Below are 23,572 nucleotides of genomic sequence, written 5' to 3'. Positions count from 1 at the left end.
TGTTGGTAGAATGGGTGGGCCCTGGTCCTCCCGTTAGATCTGGCACGGAGCAGGCCACTCGCGTGGCCCCTCTGTGCTTGGACCTGGCTAGGGAGTGCTCCATCGGTGGAGGTGCTGTGCCGGTGGCCCGACTAGGGAGTGCTCCATCGGTGGAGGTGCTGTGCCGGGGGCCCGACTGGACTGTGATTTTGTGTGGCGGTTGTGCTATTCATGTGGATGGGTTTGGTGTGCATGCTCGTGCTATGCTATTAGGCAATTATATGCTATTTAATATAATACTATTAAATGCTATGCTATTAGGCAATTATATGCTATCTACAGCTATATATGCTATTTAATTAAATGCTATGCTATTAGGCAATTATATGCTATTTAATAAAATGCTATTTAATGCTATGCTATTAGGCTATTATATGCTATTTAATAACATGCTATTTAATGCTATGCTGTTGGGCTATTGTATGCTAGTTAATAAAATGCTATTTGATGCTATGCTATTAGGCAATTATTTGCTACGCTATTAGGCTATTATATGCTATTTAATAAAATGCTATTTAATGCTATTCTATTACGCTATTATATGCTAGTTAATAAAATGCTATTTGCTGCTATGCTATTAGGCAATTATTTGCTACGCTATTAGGCTATTATATGCTATTTAATAAAATGCTATTTAATGCTATGCTATTGCGCTATTATATGCTAGTTAATAAAATGCTATTTGATGCTATGCTATTAGGCTATTATATGCTAGTTAAAGGCTCTTATATGCTATTTAAAGGCTCTTATATGCTATGTAAAGGCTCTTATCTGCTATTAGCTGCCATTATATGCTATTCAGATCCTATCATATGCGATACCTACAACTTAGCAGCAATGCGCTCCTTCTCCAACTGGAGTTTCTGATGGCTTGAGTCCTATATTGTATTTTATGCATGATCCCAGAAGGAGGGCTTTACTAATATAATACTATATATATAATATAATACTTTACTAATAATACTTGCTTTTAAATATCATCAGAAGTAGGAGATCAACAGCTTTTACACCTAAGCAGCACCAAGACCAGCCGCCACTATCGAGAGCTTTTATCCCAATCCAGCCAGACGTATATGCTCTTCACCATACAATTTGTTGGAGAGATCAATCTGCCTGCTTTTAAATATCAGCAGCATTGGGAAAACAACTGCTTTTACACCTAAGCAGCAGCGGGTCCATCCGCAACCACCAAGAACCCACAGACCCGAACCTGCCAGGAATGTGACGCTGAAACCGTGGATTGAAGACAAAGTTTTATTTTATTTTTCTTTCCAGCTTATGATTTATCTTTAATCTTATCTATTGTTTTGCCTTTTGTCTTTGTTTTGTTCTATTTCTATCATTTAAATTTCTCCAGAATTCTACTGTTCAACGGCTCCCCCTTCTGCTTCTATTCCTTTCTCTCCACTCTTCTACCTTCCAAAGTATTTAGATCAATGCTGTCTTGTTAAAATGTTTATTTTATTTTTATTTTTCCTCTAACTCTACTTTTCACTTCTCTATTACCCTCCAGGTACTTTAGTTAGATTGTGAGCCTTCGGGACAGTAAGGGAATTTTTCAAGTACCTTTCTTATTTCTAATCTTAATGTATATTTTCTGTAAACCGCTTAGAACCTAACGGATGTAGCGGTATATAAGAAATAAATTACATTACATTACATTACATAATATTAGGGCCTGTCTCGGGTTCCAATCCACGTATGCCTGTACTGACTGTCTTTATTCTTTAGTACTTATTATAGCCACGCCTGCTCAACGTAAGCCACGATCAAAACCAGCACTGCAGAAAAAGCCCACGGCTAAGAGTTAAAGAAAGACTAGGACCACAAGCATCACAACAACAGCGGTGTTTAGACCAAAGGGATGAATACTATTAAGTCTGTGAATCCATCTGAGTTCACGCTGTTTCCCTAAAAACCAGGATCTGTGAACATAAATCAAACCTCAAACACAAGAGAAGTGCAGAGGTTATTGTTGAACACTGTACCACATTTAAACATACTTTTAATGATCTGCGCTGTTTAGCTATAGATCATGAACCCAGATTAGTGCGAGGAGGTGATCGAGTAAATAGATTGAAACAGCGTGAACTCAGATGGATTCACAGACTTAATAGTATTCATCCCTTTGGTCTAAACACAGTAACAGATTGGTCAGTATTCATTTAAACCGTATGCTGTTTTTACATGGTAGTTTTTCTGATATCCAATCAGAGTGCCTGAACAGCTTGTTGGATACTAACTTTGGGAATTAAGCTTTCTATCTTGTAACACCATTACACAAGATAAGTGCCATTTGGCTATTTTCGATATGTCTTTGCTCTAATTTGCGTGTTTGCACCACTTTGCTGCTATTTTCTGTGCTTCTTATACTTGCACAATCTCATCGTTGCTTATTTGCACAAGAGATTTTTTTGCTGGTTTACAGATTTCCAGTAACTATAAATCAGCTGCTATCTAACTTTTTGCAAGTTTGCACAGTTATAAAAATTGCCTATTTGCACAAATAGATTTATGCTTGTTTGCACTTTCCTTAAATTTATTTTGCAAAATTTGCACAAAGAAAAAGAAATTTTATAAAAAAATACAAAATATTATTTAAAATATAAATCATTGTATAAGATAGATATTCATACAACAAGAGTAATGGTTAGATATTTATAATTTAGACAAAACTAGTTATATGTTTACCATGAAGGTTTTATAGATCAATGAAAGAAAACCACGCCACTAATCCATATGTGGGCTATAACAATATAATCCGCAGGAGTGGCATATCTGAGATCATTTTCCTTCATGTAAACTCAAATACATTGGTCAATTAATATTATGACTCTTTAGTTTTTGGCTTTTTTGATTAACCTCTATCATATCTCCCCTGAGCCTCCTTTTTTCCAGAGAGAAGAGCCCCAGCCTATCCAACCTCTCGGCGTATAGGCAGTGTTCCAGCCCTTTTACCAGTTTCGTTGCTCTCCTTTGGACTCTCTCAAGTACCGCCATGTCCTTCTTGAGGTGTGGCGACCAATACTGAACGCAGTATTCCAGATGTGGACGCACCATCGCTCGATACAATGGCATGATGACTTCCCGCGTCCTGGTTGTTATGCCCCTCTTTATGATGCCCAGCATCCTGTTGGCTTTTTTCGAGGCTGCTGCGCACTGTGCAGATGGCTTCAGTGATGCATCCACCAGCACACCCAAGTCTCTCTCAAGTCTGCTGTCTCCCAACAATGCCCCCCCCCAATTTGTAGTTGAACAACGGGTTCTTCTTCCCTATATGCATGACCTTGCATTTTTCCACGTTAAAGCGCATTTGCCATTTGTTTGCCCAGTCTTCCAGCTTGTCCAGGTTCCTTTGCAGGTCCTCACACTCCTCCCTGGACCTAACTCTACCGCACAGTTTGGTATCGTCTGCAAATTTTATAACCTCGCACTTTGCCTCCTTTTCCAGGTCATTGATAAATATGTTGAAGAGTAACGGCCCCAGCACCGATCCCTGTGGCACACCGCTCGTGACTCCCCGCCAGTCAGAATATTGGCCCTTCACTCCGACCCTCTGCAGTCTACCCGATAATGAAGATAGATTAAAGATACATTAAAATAAAATAAATAAAAATGGTACTTTGGATTTCCCTAGCTGTCCCGAAGGCTCACAATCTAGCTAAGTAATACAAATCTCACATTGAAGCATAGCAGAAAGAGCTAGGGATGTCTTGTTGCTCAACATTATACATACACACATGGAGGGTAATTTTAGGACAGGATGCTAGGTGGGAGGCCAAGGGCCTATTTTCCGAAGACACGTAGGGGTCTACGGTGGTTATATTAGAAGCTCTTTTCCTGTTTTGGAATCTGAAAACTGGCATTTAGACACCCGTACTGCGAGCATGTCCAAATCCAGATTTTATTAAAACAGAATATGGATATCTAACACTGTAGTACATCCATTTGGCAAGGAGGTGTGTTATAGGTGTGACTAGGGAGAGCTCAAATTATGGATGTCCAACTCCAATCACAGAAGCGGAAGGGACATCCTAAAATACCACTCAATGTGTCTTTATAAAACACCAGAAAAATCAACGAACAAAAGAAAAGTGCATTCACAAGGTCAAAGACAAGCTTCTGGGTCACATGCAATTTTGTATTGTGTCATAGTACGTACCCATACATGAGGGGTAATTCTATATATACTGGTATATAAGTTCAAAGCATCATTTATAATATTACCGCCTTGGAGGCTAAGGGGGCCATAATCAAAGCATATATCTAAGTCTGATATGGGCGTATGGTGCTAGATGTCCATGGTCGGCAATGGGAAAATGCCCATTTTTGTAAAATACGACTAGAATTTTTTTTTTTTTTAAATTGTCTATCTGGACATCCAGGCTATTGTTTGCCATCTTTATACCACATTTTTGACCAAAATTTCATCCAAGCCCATTTGGACATGGGAGGAGCCAATCTTGTAGTGGACTGGCCACCCAGACATGGCAACAGAGCAGTGGGGCGCCTTACAGGGCACTGCTGTGAACTTCACAAAAAGTGTGCCAGCTAAACATCTCACCAGAACTCCCTTATAGGTTATGGTAAGCCCTCCAAAACACCCCAAAACACCCACTATACCCACCTGTCTACAACTGAAATAGCCCTGATGACTGCAGGTGGCACCTATATGACAGTAGAGTAGGGTTTCAGGGAGTTTTGCTGGGCACATATGTTCCACCATAAATGTAGTGGTTAGAGTGGCTAAATGGGCCTGGGTCCTCCTCTCTATGGTTCACTAGCCCACCCCCCAGGCTATTTAAGACACCTGTGTGCAGCTGTACTAGGCTTTACTATATCAGGTGTTGATGTTCTGGAGACAGGTATGTACTTTTGTATTCTGATCTTTGTGGAGCTGTGAGGGGGTCAGTGAACACTGGAGGCATGTGTGTGGGTCTTTACTATGTCTTTGCAGTGATTATCTGGTCACTTTGGATAACTTTTTGGCGTTTATATCTGTTTTTACATCTTCTAAATCACAACATTTAAGTTTCGTCAAGGATGTCTGGTAAACCATTCAGTTATCCCTAAAGGATGACTAAGTCTAAGTTGGCCCACATCCCGCCCTAAACACTCCTCCAGATACGCCCCTTTCAGCGCTACATGCACGGCGGCATTCAGCGGCATAAAAATCCCTCAACACGTCCAGAAAGTCGGTTTGATTATCGGCACTTGGACGACCTGTCTTTTAGGTTGGCCAAGTGCCAAATTGGGCGGGTTTTCAGACATATTTAAATTTTGATTATGAGCCCCTACATGTATATCATCCCACTATAATAACAGTAATATAAAAAAATGATATAAAAATAATTAGTAAGTATAGGGTCCCTTTAATCAAGCTGCATTAGAGGTTTTTAGCGCAAGCTGGTGCGGTAAGTGTTCCGACTCTCTTAGAATTCCTATGAGCATCGGATCACTGACCTTGCTGGCCTGTGCTAAAAATGCGGCTTGATAAAAGTGTGGGTATGGGGGTTGGGTGGGGGTTGGGGGAGGGGAGTAATCAAGTACGATTTATTAGCATTTAAATGTCCAGATAAAAGAACAATATTTTACCTGCTCTATAACAAAATTTGGTTTTATGATAGGTAGCACTGCAGAGATTTCAACATGATTCTCCTTTAATTTTTATTGCTAGATAAAAAAAAAATGTTATTTTGTATCATCAGCAAAGTTTACAGCATTTGAATTTTTGAACATTTGAGGTACGGACTTTTTGTAAAGATCATTCCAATAATTATATTATATTGAATGGTGTGAATTTATGATCCACCTGTTGTCTGGCATATGGGGTCATTGCCAGATGAAGCTGAACTGAGGCCTTTCTCTCCACTTCTTTTCTTTTTCCTTTTTCCCTTTCTCTTTGGGGAGTGTGAATGTTGTGGGTTGTAAGTAAGGCCTTGTAGTGTTGCTGGGTGTGTGTATCGTTTGTCCGTGTGGGGGCTTGTTTTTGAGTGAATAAGGGATATATTCGGGCCCAAATCCTTGAGTATTTATTTCTAGTCATTGTAATGACCTATATGCCAGCATTTGGAACCTAGGACAATACCAGGTAGACTCTACAGTCTAAGACCCAGAAATATCAAAAAAGAGACAAGTTAATTCAATCATGTATTTTTAATGGACATAACTAATGGCCAGACTGGATTTACTATGCTACTATATTGAAAATTTTACAGTTTTGTCAATTATATTTACATCACTTTTTGCACATATGTTAATCTCTTGTTAAACTGTTCATTTGCACCTTGCATACTGCAATTCTTATTAGATGAACTTCAGACTAATCTGCATTTACTTTAAAAATGAGAATGCATCAATGAACTGCAAGACTGGCTCAGCGGTTGCCAGCGGTTGTTTCGTGAACAGATTGGAAGCAACCAGGCCGAGCTCAGGTTGTGAGCAAAGGATACTGAATAAGTTTGTCCTTTCGAGAATATCTTTTTTTGCACGGGGAGCAATGTTTCTCCTCTCAGAAGTTCAGTCTTTAACCAACCGAAGAGATTCTTTACTTCTGGTTGTTCTCCAAACTGAAATCTGACCTCGAGTTAACAGTGAAACTATAATTGCTTGATTTCTGGCATTTGAATGGAGAGTTTCAGTTGCATAAAGGAACCATGTGTGATCCCAGCGTGATTTAGCAATGTCCACTTACACAAGAGCAAAACAAAAAAAAATGCTAATCATTTGTAGACCCATGAAAGCCAGAACTTACATTGTGATTACCTAATTATCTGCAGAACTCCATTAGAGGTCATATTTCTGCATGGCAAAGATCAATTTAACATGGTTTGGTCAAGTAAAAATAAACCATGCTGGTACTCCGAGCTGAAAAGAAAATTTAGTCCCTGCCACCTACCAAGCTGCAAATGAAAGACTAGTGAAAGATTGGATTAGATCAGTGGTTCCCAAACCCTGTCCTGGGGGACCCCCCCCAGCCAGTCGGGTTTTCAAGATATCCCTAATGAATATGCATGAGAGAGATTTGCATACCTGTCACTTCCATTATATGCAAATCTCTCTCATGTATATTCATTAGGGATATCTTGAAAACCCGACTGGCTGGGGGGTCCCCCAGGACAGGGTTTGGGAACCACTGGATTAGATGTATGATATACGCAGTGCTTCCCAACCCTGTCCTGGAGGACCACCAACCAGTCAGGTTTTCAGGATAGCTCTAATGAATATGCATAGAGCACATTTGCATGCCTGTCATTTCCATTATGTGCAAATTTCTCTCATGCATATTCATTAGGGCTATCCTGAAAACCCGACTGGCTGGTGATCCTCCAGGACAGGGTTGGGAACCACTGATATACAGTGCAGTATCTTGACCCAGATTCTGGGGCAGCTTCATTAAAAACGTGATAATGTTACTAATAGGTAACCAAATTCAATTGATTTGGCATAGCCGCCTTAAAGCTCACCTTTTCTCTCAGGTGTTCTCACAATCTCAAATTCCTTTTCTGTAGGATTCAGCCCTGTTCTTTTTCCTATTTTGCTCTCTTTCCCTTTCTCCTTAGCTTTCTCTTTGGCAATTGGAATTATTACCTTCCCCTGATGTATTTATTCTCATGTGTATCTCTCCTTTTACTGTCTCCTTTACTCTGTTTATTGTATGTTGATCTTGGTTTTGCCCTGTATTGACTATAATGTAAACCGCTTAGGAGTGGCATATCTGTGCTGGTTGTCATCCATGGCGGAGCATCCCCTCCCATCCAGACAGTGGGGAGTGCATGGAGCCATCACTGGGCCACAGTCTGGTGGGTACAGCTGTCGGCTCTGCCCATCCCTTGCCTTGGAACAGGAAGTTGATGTCAGAGGGGGCGGGGCTGTCAGAGTTGACAGCCATGCACACCAGACCATGGCCTTGTGGCTTCTCTCCACACCCCCTTACTAGCTACACCCAAGGCAGGCTGCTCCCACCACCCCGCCTTTGGTACATCATTGCCGCTTAGATGCCTCATGTACACACAGTGGTTTATGAAATAAAGTCAAACTTGAACTTGATAAGTTATGGTCAAACATAGAAACATGATGGCAGATAAAGGCCAAAAGGCCCATCCAGTCTACCCATCCACAGTAACCAATATCTTCCTCTCTCTAAGAGATCCCAAGTGCCTATCCCAGGCTTTCTTGTGTCAATGATATCAAGAGTTATGTCTGGGATCAAAACCAATACCACAGCTGCAGCAGACATGATAATGTCTGGAGAAAGTAGATTCTCAAATATAAGAAGAGCCTCAAAGAAAGACAAGATTAAACAAACACAGACATCCATTACTGGTCACAGCTGTATTACGATTGGATTTGAATGAAGGGAAAACCTTCAGTGGTTGCGAATCGTACCACAAATACCAAGTTCTAAAGTGAAAATCTCTTAAAGGAAAGAGCGTCATTATGAGAATTAAGAGTCCGTTGCCAAAAAAAGAGGAAATACTATCCATATCTTACTGCTACACCTTACAATCCCGTCAATGAGAGGAAAACACACCCAGGAGCTGGCCTTGAATTTTTGTTTTTATAAATTAATGCTAATGTATGGATGTTTTTAATGCCTGCATAATGATGTTATTCTGGAGCCCTTGATATGCAGCTCTTTGCCAGACTCGGTCTGTTTCTTGTGGCGAAACACAGTGAAAGTGAAGTAATGATCTACAGCAAAAACATTTTCATCTGATTTCGAAAGGACTCTGAGAAAACAAGTCAAACTGTGAAGTGGAATTCTCAAAGCAAGCAGGTGCTGCGTTGTTTGTTCAGGTTGATGGAAATATCCCTTCCAAGCTCGTACTAAAAAGCATTATTATTTTCTCAATACTTTCAATAAGTTGGTTTTTTTTTTCTGTGTGCCATATCTTCTGCTCCATGGTAGCGATGGAAGTAAAAAAAAAAAAAAGGCACAAAAAAACCCAAAACAAAAGAAACAAAAGGGACGGACCCTACGGAATGAAGAATGTCAAAAAGGAGTAGGGGTGAACAAATGACATCCAACGCAAACACAAGTTCAAGGGTATGAAAATTTAATGTGAAAAGGTACAGCCATAAGCATCCAAAGTTCATTTGGAGAAAGAAGACGTATGCAGCCAACGGACCCAAAGAAAAAGAAGGCATCATAACTATCGATAACAGGTATCGCAGTCTATGCATTTCAGATCCAATTCTAATAAGAACATAAGAATTGCCGCTGTGGGGGTCAGACCAGTGGTCCATCGTGCCCAGCAGTCCGCTCCCGCAGCAGCCCTTAGATCAAAAACCAGTGCCCTAACTGAGACTAGCCTTACCTGCATATGCTCTGGTTCAGCAGGAACTTGTCTAACTTTGTCTTAAATCCCTGGAGGGTGTTTTCCCCTATAACAGACTCCGGAAGAGCATTCCAGTTTTCTACCACTCTGTGGGTGAAAAAGAACTTCCTTATGTTCATACGGAATCTATCCCCTTTTAACTTCAGAGAGTGCCCTCTCGTTCTCCTTACCTTGGAGAGGGTGAACAATCTGTCTTTATCTGCTAAGTCTATTCCCTTCAGTATTTAGAATATTTCAATCAAGTCCCCTCTCAGTCTCTTCTTTTCAAGGGAGAAGAGGCCCAGTTTCTCTAATCTCTCACTGTATGGCAACTCCTCCAGCCCCTTAACCATTTTAGTCACTCTTCTCTGGACCCTTTCGAGTAGTACTGTGTCCTTCTTCATGTATGGCAACTAGTGCTGTACGCAGTACTCCAGGTGAGGGTGCACCATGGCCCGGTACAATGGCATGATAACCTTCTCCGATCTGATCGTGATCCCCTTCTTAATCATTCCTAGCATTCTGTTTGGCCTGTTTGCCGCCACCACGCATTGCGTGGACGGCTTCATTGACTTGTCTACCAGTACGCCCAAGTCTCTCTCCTGGGGGGTCTAATCTTTAATTTGTGCGTCACGCTATACCTATAGAGGTTCAAGGCGACTTACAGCAAGAGATGAATAATACATTAGATCAAAACAGAATCTAAGGAGGGCATTGCAGTGGAACTTTGCAGGGCATAGCGAGTAAGCCAATGCATTAGGCATTACGTTTTGGGTTCATAGACAACGGCGCGAAAGACAAAGGCGCGCCTGGACAATTGAGCGCAGCGCGGAGGCGCGCACCGCTCAAAATTACTGTTTTTAGGGGCTCCGACGGGGGTTTTTGTTGGGGAACCCCCCCCACTTTACTTAATAGACATCGCGCCGGCGTTATGGGAGGTTTGGGGGGTTGTAACCCTCCACATTTTACTGTAAACTTAACTTTTTCCCTAAAAACAGGGAAAAGTGAAGTTTTCAGTAAAATATGGGGGGTTACAACCCCCCACAACGAGGCGCGATGTCTATTAAGTAAAGTGGGGGGGTTCCCCCCCACGCCCCCCCGTCGGAGCCCTAAAAACAGTAATTTTGAGCGGCGCGTGCCTCCGTGCTGCGCTCAATTGTCTGGGCGCGCCTTTGTCCCGGCGCGTTTTTGACCTGACACCACGTTTTGAAGTTTCTGAATTGTAAGGAGACATTTCACTGTAGGGATGCATTAGAAATCAATTACGTCGTTTCTCTATATGGATCCTAGAAAACTAGCACTGACATGAGCAGCACTAAGCACAATTCGATAAAAATTATGCACAACTTATAAAATCACGCTTGGCGCTGCCTAAGCGCTACTGTGCATCGGAACTTTTAGGTGCACCCATGTAGGCCAGAGCTTTTAAAAAGGGTTGACTGTGTAGGATTGATTTGTATTAGTCTGGCTTGTTTAGTTTTACAATGGGTTTATTGATGTACTGCTCACTGCAGTATGTAAGATGCTGCCTTTTCCTAGGTATTCACCAGACTTTCACGGTCAGACAAACAGAGTATCTAAAAATAAGCATTAGCAGTGTACAGTAAAACCTTGGTTTGCGAGCATAATTCGTTCCAGAAGCAAGACTTGTAATCCAAAGCACTTGTATATCAAGGTGAATTTCCCCATAGGAACTAATGGAAACTCAGACGATTCATTCCACGACCCAAAAATTTAATACAAACTACGTACTTGTATTGCAAGACATCACTTGTTTAGAACAGTCACTACAGAGAAGAACCATCGGCTCAGTTGTGATGATGTGACGCGTGTATACTGTACGTACTCGTATTGCAAGACTTTGCTTGTTTAGAACAGTCACTACACTTGCAGCGTCAGAGAGTTGAACCATCAGCTCAGTTGTGATGTGTGTATACTGTAAACCTGTATTGCGAGACATTGCTTGTATATCAAGTTAAAATTTAATACAATGTTTTGCTTGTCTTACAAAACCCTTGCAAACCAAGTTACTTGCAAACCAAGGTTTTACTGTATTTTCCAAAAAGATCATTAAGGTCAGAAACAGCAATGAAATTGTTGGAGGACTCAGTACATTATATGTCAACAAGCCAGGCATCTTTCTAAATAGGAAGGGCCAGATTGTGGAATTTATTACCAGGTCAAGGGTGTTTGGATACAATTTAGAAGAGCGCTTGAGACTCATTTGCTCATGAAGGAGTTTTGTTGCTGAGCTAGGCCATTTACTTATGGAGGGTCGGCAGGTGTTCGGCGGCGTGGTGGGGGCAGGGGGTGGGGTGCTCAAGGGTTCTGCTGCACGAGGGATGGGAGGGAGGGAAGGAAAGATGCTGCACATGGGGGGAGGAGACAAAGGAAAGAGGAAGAATTGAGGTGAAGGAGAGAGAGGGAGGGATGATCATGTGTATACCCCGAAAATAAGACCTAGTGACTTTTTTGGGTCCCCAATGAATATAAGACACTGTCTTATTTTCGGGGAAACACGGTATATTATCAAACTGCATTATTTTCTGAGGAAGCTGAATTGTTATGAAGTTGGTTTCCTTGGTCTTTTCTCTAGGTATGAAGTTATCAACCTCCATGTCGCTTTCCTCAGTACTTCAGCACTTCCTGCTTCAATATCTCACCATTGTCACATACTTTAACATTAAGCAATCTTGCCTTTTCTTTTTCAGTCTTTAACTTTCCATTTTCCTGTCTAAACGTTTGCATCACTGCTTTTGTTGCAAATATCTTGACATGTCCAGACATGGTTGCCTGTCGTTTACCTCTTTGGTCAAAGTAGAAGCCAACATCAGCTTTCTTGTCTTCACTTGACAGCCATCGAGAACTCATTATAGTTTTATTGGCATCTAGAATACCAATATCCAAAAAGTGTGCCCAGCTTCGTAATAAAGTTTCCTCTATATGCTCCTGGATCACTTTCACAACCTTTATTTTTTGAAAGACTACTCCATTCACACCAGAGAGCCATACCATACAGCATACAGTTCAGCCTGGTCTTTGTCTTGATGCGGGTCCTTTGCCAAAATACAGTGACAGTGTCAGCAACACTGCAGGCGATTTCTTCATTTAAAATGCTCTTTTTCATATTTCCCTGATCATAGAAACATAGAATATGATGGCAGAAAAGGGCCTTCGGCCCAACAAGTCTGCCCACTCAAATAACCCTCCCCTCTAAGTTCTTCTTTGAAGTGAACCCATGTGTTGATCCCATTTGTTCTTAAAGTCAGTCACGTTACTGGCCTCAACTATCTGAAGTGGAAGATCATTCCATCGGTCAACCACCCTTTCGGTGAAGAAGTACTTCCTAGTGTCACTATTAAATTTCCCGCCCCTGATTTTTAGCGGATGCCCTCTTTTTGCTGTAGGGCCTGTAAGGAAAAAGATGTCTTCTTCCACCTCAATACGGCCAGTAACGTATTTGAACGTCTCTGTCATGTCACCCCTCTCTCTGCGTTCCTCGAGAGACTAAAGCTGCAACTTACCTAGACGTTCTTCATATGGGATATCCTTGAGTCCTGAGGCCATCCTGGTGGCCAACCGTTGAACCAATTCTATTCTCAGCACTTCCTTCTGATAATGTGGCCTCCAAAATTGTACACAGCATTCAAGATGTGGTCTCACCATGGACCTATACAGCGGCATTACCACTTCGGGCTTTCGGCTGACAAAGCTTCTCCGGATGCAACCCAGCATTTGTCTAGCCTTGGATGAGGCAGAGATGCAAAAAATACTTTGCGACTTGTCTGCAAGTAGGCAATAGAGAATGATACAGGGACAAATTTTTCCCCATCCCCGCAGGATCTCAATTTCTCTGTCCAGTCCCCCTGAGTTTTGTCACTGTCCCTGTCCCTGCCCCATTCCTGTAAGCTTTGCCTTAACCGCACAAGCCACGAACACTTATGATTTTAAAGTGTTTGAGGCTTGTGCAGATGAGGACAGAGCTTAGGCATTGGTGGAATGAGGCATTATGACATCACAAGCTGAGCTCTAGAATGTTGCTACTTAGGATTTTCAAGTGTTTGAGGCTTGCGCAGATGAGGATGGAGTGTGGAATGAGGCATTATGACATCACAATCTGAGCTCCAGAATGTTGCTACTTAGGATTTCTAAGTGTTTGAGGCTTGCGCAGATGAGGACGGAGCTTAGGCATTGGTGGAATGAGGCATTATGACATCACAAGCTGAGCTCTAGAATAGTGCTACTTAGGATTTTCAAGTGTTTGAGGCTTGCGCAGGTGATGATGGAGCTTAGGCATTGGTGGAATGAGGCATTATGACAACACAAGCTGAGCTCTAGAATGTTGCTACTTGTGATTTTCAAGTGTTTGAGGCTTGTGCAGATGAGGATGGAGTTTGCAGGAATGGGGCAGGGACAGAAAAAGAACTCACGGGGACGGGAAAAAATTTGTCCCCATGTTATTCTCTTAGACCAGGGGTAGGGAACTCCGGTCCTCGAGAGCTGTATTCCAGTTGGGTTTTCAGGATTTCCCCAATGAATATGCATTGAAAGCAGTGCTTGCAAATAGATCTCATGCATATTCGTTGGGGAAATCCTGAACACCCGACTGGAATACGGCTCTCGAGGACCGGAGTTCCCTACCCCTGTCTTAGACCCTGTAATCAAAGATAACTGTCCAATGAGCCAAAATTCACTCACTGCTCTGGTAACTGGCCTTGAGGATTTCTGATGATGAACTTGGTAAACCAGAACATCATCTGTAGCTCTGTAGGTTTCTCCACGTCTAGTCGACATGCTCTGTTATTGATGAAATGTGCTACTGCATTTATTTATTTAAAATTTAGAAACTTAAAAATGTACCACAGCAAAACTCAAACACTACTGGAACTAGATGCAGCAAGTCGCTCTTGCCCATGCAAGCTCAGAACGTGCCTAGAACTAGAATTAACTGAGGTTTGAGTAAAGGTGGGGGCGCTCACACGCATTTCTCAGACAGCAGATCAGCTGCTGATGTCATACTTGCCCGGACAAGCCCGATCAGCCATGTGACAGCCAAACATTTATTTATTTAATTTTCTATACCTTTCTCCCAGGGGTGCTCAGAATGGTTTATATGAATTTATTCAGGCATTCAAGCATTTTTCTCTGTCTGTCCCGGCGGGCTCACAATCTAGCTAAAGTACCTGGGGCAATGAATTTCTGTTTGATTTCTATATGACATTGTAACCCAGAAATTCTTTCACATATGTCTATCGAAAGCTCCATTGGTTGCCATTCGAATCCAGAGTATTATTCAAGTTCTCATGCATCTGCTGTAAAGCAGTTTATAGAAAACCAAAAAAACTCTGTGGAGTGACGATGTTCCTAAATGAACTTTATTTGAAAGTGTCAAAGTTCCAAACGTACACTGAAATCATCCACATAAAATAATTTCATCCACATAAAAGCCTTAAAGGACCTAGTCCGCTAGGGATACAGGACCCAACACGGTCCGTGTTTAGACAAAAAATCTTCTTCAGGGGTCCAATTGTATGGTGAGCCGGAAGTGAGACACTGCTTGCATTTGCAAATGCAAGGAGTGTCTCACTTCCGGCTCACCACAGAATTGGACCCCTGAAGAAGATTTTTTGACACTTTCAAATAAGGTCCATTTAGGAACATCGTCACTCCACAGAGTTTTTTTGGTTTTCTCTGGATTTTCTTCTTTGTGGATATTTTGGAGTCAATTCCTTTTGTTTTTTGGTATGCTTCCAGGTTATCTAATTCCTCATTTTACCTTGAGTTATTCCAGTAAGAGCTCCTGAGGAGTACACCTGTTTGCATATCCTTCAATAAAACTCTGTCATTACAAAAGGTTCCTTGAGAGAACCTTTTCCTTTCAAGCGGCCAAATTGAATATATGGCTTGCCAAAATGGTGTTAGAAGCTTCCTCTTACCTTGACTTTAGAAAACAGATTTAACAGGCTAGAATCTTAACGTTGCTTATTCCTTTAACCTAACTTTCTATCCTATTTTAAATTGTTTGTATTTCCTTAAATAGTTATCATTTTATTTTGCTGAATCTTCAGAAGATTTTAATCTGATGTATGCATTTGCATTGTATGTACTGCGTTTGATTGCTGTGAACCGCCTAGAACTTTCAGGTATGACGGTATATAAAAATAAAATAATAATTATTATTAATGTTAGATTTACTTATATTTACATGTTGGCTGATTAGTCCCTGTGAATCTGACCACATAAACTCAAGCTAAGTATTCTAATATTAAAACATCTTTGAGCAATGTTAGTTCACTGCACTTATTCTATTTATAGCACTCGATAAACATCGGACTCGATGAGGACTTGATGTATAAAGTCATATACTATGAAACTTATTGAGTATAATGGTGACATCTCTGAGGGCCCATGAAAATTTAAGATTCTAGGGAGAGTTTTTAAGGGATGATTTTTTAAGATTATCCTTACATTGCATTGTATAATCTACATCCATAGCATAATGATAAGGGGAAAGAAGTCTCGTATTCCGTGAGAGCCGCTATTCTCACATTGCCCCTCTGCTCAAGTCACTTCATTGGCTCTCCGTCCATCTCCGAATACAGTTTAAACTCCTCTTGCTGACTTACAAGTGCGTTCACTCTGAAGCCCCACCCCCCCCATATCTCTCTTCACTTATCTCCCCCCTATGCTCCTCCCCGTGATCTCCGTTCATCGGGCAAGCCCCTTTTATCTGTACCCTTCTCTTCCACTGCCAACTTCAGACTCCGTCCCTTCTTTCTTGCAGCACCGTATGGCTGGAACAGGCTGCCTGAATCGATACGTCATGCTCCCTCCCTAGCAGTGTTCAAATCCAAGCTAAAAGCCAACTTTTTTGAATCTGTTTTCAACTCTTAACTCCCACTCACTGCTCTCAGATACCTGGACCCACTGTATCATTCCCTCTACCATAATCTCCCCAACTCCAAAATGTCCTGTCTAAATTAGATTGTAAGCTCTTCTGAGCAGGGACCGTCTATTGTATGTTAAAATGTCAGATACCTAGACCCACTGTATCATTTCCTCTACCATAATCTCCCCAACCCCAAAATGTCCTGTCTAAATTAGATTGTAAGCTCTTCTGAGCAGGGACCGTCTATTATATGTTAAAATGTACAGTGCTGCGTATGCCTTACAGCACTTTAGAAATAATAAATAGTAGTAGTAGTAGTAGTAATAGGGACTTGTATACTGCCTTTTTGTACTTACACAACCATATTCAAAGCGGTTTACATCCAGGTACTCAAACTTTTCAGTCTTGTCAGATAGTACACTGAATTTGCCATAAAGTTATTAAAATCTCATTCTGATTTTTGTGATCTTGGGCAAGCACCTATTTAGTGCAAAATTATCAGCTGATTTTAAGGAAAAGAATGTGGATTTTGATGGTGCTTTTAGTCATTGGATTTGAGCAACCCTATATGGGCCTACAAAACTGTACAAAAAAATATTTTGTGATCAAAAACTTCAGTTATCTAATCCCCTCCCCCCTTATACTAAGCCATGGTAGAAGTTTCTACTGCATCCCAGAGCGCTAAATGCTCCTATGAACGTCAGAGCGGTGTCGGAACACTTTGCTCCCCGGGTCATGGTAGAAACTTCTACTGCAGCCTAGTAAAAGAAGGCCTTAGTAAAATGTCTCCAAATGTAGGTTTTTCTGGACAAGCCTACTTCTACCATGGCTTGGTAAAGGGAGGGGGGGAAGAGAACAGAATTTTTGATCACAAAATATGAGTGGGTCTGGGAGAGGAGAAGGAGGAACTAAGTGCAGCCATGCCTGTTCAGGGGGAGGGAGGGAGGCATTGAGAACTCAGGGGAGCTGACGGCAGAGGACGAGACTCTACTTGGAGGGAGGGAATAGGGAGAATGCTAGATATCATGAGGGTGGGAGGTCTCAAATATGAATTGAGTTCCCCATTTGTGGGCCTTTTTTTTTTTTTTTTTACCCCAAAGTCTCAGTTCCTATTTGAATATATATGGCAGATTTTATAAAAGTACAGTACTCCCCCGATATTTGCGGGGGTTCCATTCCAGGATGGGGCCTGCCAGACATCGATGGATGGCGGGCCTGCCAGACAAACGAGCCAACTTTCTGCAGGTACGGAGGGGTGGGGGGTCAAGGGTTCGGCATGGAGTTGCGGGGTCAGCAGGTTGGGGGGCCGATCAGGGGTTCAGGGGGGCGATCGTGGGGGGGGGGGTGCGCCAAGGGCAGGAGAGCCTAGGATCCCTCCTGCCCGTATTGTAGTGGGGATGGGGGGTAGGGAGTTTCACCAGGGCAGGAGGGCTTGGGCTCCCTCCTGCCCCGATCGTTGCTGGAGGGGGGGATTCTGTAACCAGTGTTCTTTTTGAGAGACACTGGTTACAGAATCCAGCTTTTAGGCAAAAGACTGGCCCCTCCCTCGCCTAAAAGCCCTTGTTTTGGCCGTTTGGGACTTAGGTTTTTTTTAAGGTTGATTATATGGTATAAGTTTAGACGTAGAGGTGGTCTGGGCGTTTAAACAACTGAACGTAGAGGCAGGCCATTATTTTTTTTAAAAACCCTCCTTTTGGACGTTTTTTTTGAGAATGGACATTTTCCCTGCTTCTACTTTCAACGTTTAGGGCCTTAGGCCAAAAGGGGACTTAGATGTTTTTTTTTTTTTATTATGCCCCTCCACGAGTTTGTTCTCAATTTCTTTTCCGTGTTATTTCTTTATTTTCCAGTTCTAGGTCCTCTTGAAATGTGTACCAACTACACAGCTTTGAAGCCTTTCCAAATGAGAATGCCAGCCCTTCCCCAGTTTTCCAGCAGTCTTGCCAACTCCTGCAATCACTGCAGTCTATTCTTTTACAGAGAGCTCAATTCAAAGCAGTACTCCAGTAAAGATGGTGGTTATCTAAAACAACGGTAGGCAATTCCTGTCCTCGAGAGCCCCAGGCAGTTCAGGTTTTTAGGTTATCCACAATGAATATGCATGAGATATATTTCCACTCATGTACATTCATTATGGATATCCTGAAAACCTGACTTGCCTGAGGGTCTCAAGTAGAGAACAACACGGGGACAAATTTTTCCCCCATCCCCGCGGGAACTAATTCTCCCGCCCCCATCCCGGAGAGTTCTTTTCCTGTCCCTGCCCCATTCCTGCAAGCTCTGTCCTCATCTGCGCAAGCCTCAAACACTTTAGAATCCTAAGTAGCCACATTCTAGAGCTCAGATTGTGATGTCATAATGCCTCATTCCACCAATGCCTAAGCTCTGTCCCCATCTGCCCAAGCCTCAAACACTTGAAAATCCTAAGCACAGGCGTCGGAACGGGCATAAGCGTTGGAATGGGGGGGAGGGCCACAGGGGCCATGGCCTCCCCCCAAATTGTTGGTTACTATACTGGTACTATAACATGGCCTGACGGGGATCCTGTGGGAAAAAAAATCACTTCTTGCGAGGCTGGACATGGCATCCTGCTACCGACCAGCATGCCTGGTCGACATTCTCTGCCACGTCCCTTGGCTGACATCTACTCCTTCCCCCCTCCGGCCACATGTCTACCTTAAATGACTTGTAAAAAGCGCAGCACCACCCTGCCGCCATACTCAGTGTCTTCTCTCCACTGCAGCCAGCCCTAGTGGAAACAGGAAGTGGTGGGACGCAGTGGAGAGAAGATGCCTGAACCGTCAGCAGGGCGGCGCTGCACTTTTCACAAGTCATTTAAGGTAGACACGTGGCGGGAGGGGAGAAGGAGTAGATGTCGGCGATGGGACACAGCAGAGTGTGCCGACCAGCAGGCTTTGTGTAATTTAATTTTTGTGGTTACCATTGTCTATTGTTCATAAGATTACATTGTGTGTATATGAAAAATGAATGGAAAAAATGGCGTTTACAATTAGTACTAACATTATGGGGCTGGGCAGAGCTTAGGCGGGTCTGGGGTGGAGCTTGGGCAGTTCTAGGGCAGGGTCTAGGGCAGAGCTTTTGAGCTCCCTCAAACAAAAAAGCGTTCCCACGCCTATGATCATAAGTGTTTGAGGCTTGTGTGATTAAGGCAGAGCTTACAGGAATGGGGCAGCCAATCAGCTAGTGGGCTCTGCACAGGCAGAAGTGAAGGAAGGGATACTAAAGGTACATGGGGGAGGAGGGAGGGAAGTAATAAATTCTTAGAATCTCCTGGGACAGGAAGCGGGAGGCATCCCTCTTGACCCGGCCACTGCTGGACCACCAGATCTCATAGCAGGCCTTATGGAAGCCTACAAGTCATCGGGAGGGAGGGGGGACAGGGTACAGAGCTTGACAGGGAGGGAGTGGTTTCAGGTTTATTTAAAATTTGATAATATCACTTATAATACTTCTAAGCGTTGCACATTTAAAAAACAAGGGTCAGATATTACAAGTTTAAGAATATAACCCAAGAAAAAAACTGACTAACATGATACAGAAGGATCAAGGGTGCAGAGATTTGTGGGACAGAGGAGGGAGGGAATGAAGGGGCTGGATGCAGAGCCTGGCAGAGCAGCAAGGCAGGGGGAACAGGGTGCAGAGCCTGGCAGAGCAGCAAGGCAGGGGGAACAGGGTGCAGAGCCTGGCAGAGCAGCAAGGCAGGGGGAACAGGGTGCAGAGCCTGGCGGGGCAGGGCAAGGCAAGGCTTGCACTTGAATATTAACCCCCTGGTTTATATTCAATTCAACCTTTTTTCCTCCTCTTTTGGGGAAAAAAGGTCACCTCGGTTTATGTTCGGGTTGGTTTATATTCGAGTATATAAGGGTACCTGTATTTCACGTAGACACCATTGTGTGCCTAGCAGGGCGCTTGACTTTTACAGAATCGCGCTTGGCGCCACACTAGTCAGCACTGAATTTTTAGGCAACCTATATAGAATCAGGGCTATTATGTCTGTTTTCCGAGATTCTCGGCGCACGAAAACCAGCTGTGAAAGTCAGCATGATCATTTTCGGCAGATTCCATCAATGTGCTCTCTTTTGAAATACCACAAAAACAATCTTTTATATACCAAAATGCAACTTGTCCTGCCAGCAGTATTGTAGTATTGCAAATTTACTCATCTATAACCACGGGGTCTTCAGAATGCCAGCTTGGTCGTCAGACTCAAGCTGGCTGGACTCCTCATTAGTCCTGTTTGGTTATTATGTTTTATATTCTTAATTATATATTAATTCATTTGTTCAATCTTCATTAATTCATTCATTCATTCATTCATTTGTTCAATCTACTGTAACATCATATATCTAGGTGCTTTTAAGAAAACCATTAATAAATTGAGAATCCTCCAAAATACGGCTGTCCGCCTTATTTTCGGCATGTCTCCCCTTTTCACCAAAAGCTTTACTGGGTGCCAATCGAATCCAGAGTATTATTCAAGTTTTCCTGTAACTGCTACAAAGCAGTGTTTGGTATGCTTCCAGAATATCTCACCCCTCATTTTACCTTAAGTCACTTCAATAAGAGCTCCCGAAGAGCGCACTTGTTCACATAGCCTTCAATAAAACTCTGTCACTACAAAAGGTTCCTAGACAGAACCTTTTCTTTTCAGTCGGCCAAAATGAACACATGGCTTGCAAAAATCGCTCTAGACGCTTCCTCTTATCTAGACTTTAGAAAACAGATAAAAACCTATCTATTTAACAAGCCAGGATCTTAATGTCGTTCTTTTCTTAATTCATTGTTACCCTTCATTGTCTCTTTTCTCAACATAGTCAATTTATTGTGTTGGTCCTTCAGAACCTCTAATCTGATGTATACATTTGTACTGTTTATTGCATAGTATGTACTTGCATTCGATTGCTGTAAACCGCCTAGAACTTTCAGGTATGACGGTATACAAAAAATAAAATTATTATTATTATTATTATTTATCAATGATGATTTTCTTTTTATAACTCTATACACTTTCCCCTCCATATTCACAAATTCGGTATCTATGGACTCGCTTACTCGCGGTTTTAAATTAAAAAATTTATTTCCATTTTGCGGGCTATTTTAAGCCCCATAAGCCCCCCCCCCCCTTAAGCCTTACCTGGTGGTCTAGCAGGTTTTTGGGGCAGGAGCGATCTTCCCACGCTCCTGCCCCGTGCAGATCGCTCGCAGGAAATGGCTCGAGAGACTACGGGAGCTCAAGGCAGCCATTTCCTGCGAGCGATCTAAGCGGGGCAGGAGTGTGGGAAGATCGTTCCTGCCTGAAAACCCACTAGACCACCAGGTAAGGCTTAAGGGGGGGCTTACAGGGCTTAAAATAGCCAGGGGGAAGCGAGGGTTAGGGGCAGAACCGGCCTGAATATTATTCGTGGTTTTTTAATATTCGCGGGCCGGCTTTGCCTCTAAGCCCCGCGAATACGGAGGGGGAAGTGTATTATTCAAATTATCAATACAACAGCTAAATACACTATATTTAACCATTGTATACTTAGCTTGCTTAGCAGCCACACCTCTCCGACGGAGGATCCGTTCCAACCCTTTCTTCAGGGAGAAGATTGAACATAACAACCAAATGGGACTAATGAGAAGTCCAGCCAGCTTGAGTCTGACGACCAAGCTGGCATTCTGAAGACCCTGTGGTTATAGATGCTGCTGGCAGGACAAGTTGCATTTTGGTATACAAAAGATTTTGGGTGGTTTATAGATTGGACTTTTGAAGACTACAACATTGTGTATATTGACTCTTTTTAAATAAGCCTACTTGGAAGAGAGAGCTTAAAGCACGTTATGGCCGCTTAATTACGATTGGGTATGGAGCCCCACCGTAAAAGTCACGTTCCATAAACAAATCTCTCCTGTCATCTTGGATTTCTGAAATTTCAATTTTTAAGCTGCAGAAACACATGCATTGAATTATAGGCGTAGAGCCCCCTACTAACTTTATAAACATAAAGACATGGTAGCTGACGACAGTGAGTTCACGTGACTGTAGGGGATTGTGGAAGGAAATATATTTGTTTGTAGAGAGAGCGTTCGGGCTGCAGAACAAACTCATTCACATTTAGATGTTTCCACGGATGCTGGTACAACAATTGCTTTAGTTTACAATTGCTTAGACTGTGTTCCCCCGGTCGTTCGCGGTTGGCGGTTTGCGCTCCCGGTCATTTGTGGTATGTTCCGACCGCGAACCGGCAACAAGGAGAGGTGGGGCCTGAGGCGCCTGGGCCAACCGGAATCGGTAAAATCTGGTAACCCTACATTTAACACTCCTCCCCCTCCTCCAGTTTTCATGCATAAAGTTAGATGCCTAATTTTCAAGATTTAACACAAAACAATTAACTATTTTGTATTAACAGTATTTCTATTTTAATGAAAAAATGTGAGCACATGACCTTACATTAACACTCTTTTAGCACTTATTAAATGATAATATGAGGGGGTGCTGAAAAGTTCTCAGCCCAACCAAGAAGAGAATGACATGGATATGGTTCAATCAATGATCTGAAGCAATGTCAAAACAGAGAATTTTGTCTCTGCAAATTGGCACTTAATGAAATAAGATAACACTCTTTTCAGCCACAGTAGCAAAATAATGCTCAGAATTTAGGAAGTTGGTTGGGGCACTCTCTAAAGTTGAAAGGGGATAGATTCCATACAAATATAAGGAAATTCTTTGTCACCCAGAGAGTGGTGGAAAACTGGAACGCTCTTCCGGAGGCTGTTATAGGGAAAAACACCCTCCAGGGATTCAAGACAAAGTTAGACAAGTTCCTGCTGAACCAGAATGTACGCAGGTGAGGCTGGACTCATTTAGAGCACTGGTGTTTGACCTGAGGGCCGCCGTGTGAGCGGACTGCTGGGCAGGATGGACCACTGGTCTGACCCAGCAGCGACAATTCTTATGTTCTTATGAGCACCCCTTCGTATAGTACTGCTAACATCAGTATTTGCATTAGACTAGTTCATTATAAAGGCTTTTCCAGCAATTAACAGAGCAATGTAATGTAATGTAATGTAATTTATTTCTTATATACCGCTACATCCGTTAGGTTCTAAGCGGTTTGAAGAAAATATACATTAAGATTATAAATGAGAAGTAAGAAGGTACTTAAAAAATTCCCTTACTGTCCCGAAGGCTCACAATCTAACTAAAGTACCTGGAAATTAATAAAGAAGAGAAAATAAAGATGGTTGAAAAAAGAAAAATTCGATGTGAATTTATAGGATGGGAATTAAACTGACAGTGAAGAACTGTATGAAAAATACATAT

At 42.4% G+C, this 23,572-nt stretch overlaps 1 long non-coding RNA gene across 1 annotated transcript in view; it reads left to right on the top strand.

Annotated features, from left to right (window-relative positions):
- The first annotated feature begins 8,736 nt into the window (after positions 1–8,736).
- Positions 8,737–23,572, top strand: part of LOC117346941 — a 174,940-nt gene continuing 160,104 nt past the window's right edge. Inside the window, exon 1 of the long non-coding RNA XR_004536685.1 lies at positions 8,737–9,207. This is a non-coding gene — a long non-coding RNA (uncharacterized LOC117346941). The remainder of the gene's footprint in view (positions 9,208–23,572) is intronic.

This window comes from Geotrypetes seraphini, chromosome 12, assembly GCF_902459505.1.
Source record: "Geotrypetes seraphini chromosome 12, aGeoSer1.1, whole genome shotgun sequence".
In the NCBI taxonomy this organism is placed as follows: Eukaryota; Metazoa; Chordata; class Amphibia; order Gymnophiona; family Dermophiidae; genus Geotrypetes; species Geotrypetes seraphini.
Note: the sequence above shows the minus strand (reverse complement) of the source record. Positions and strands in the feature narration are given on the sequence as shown.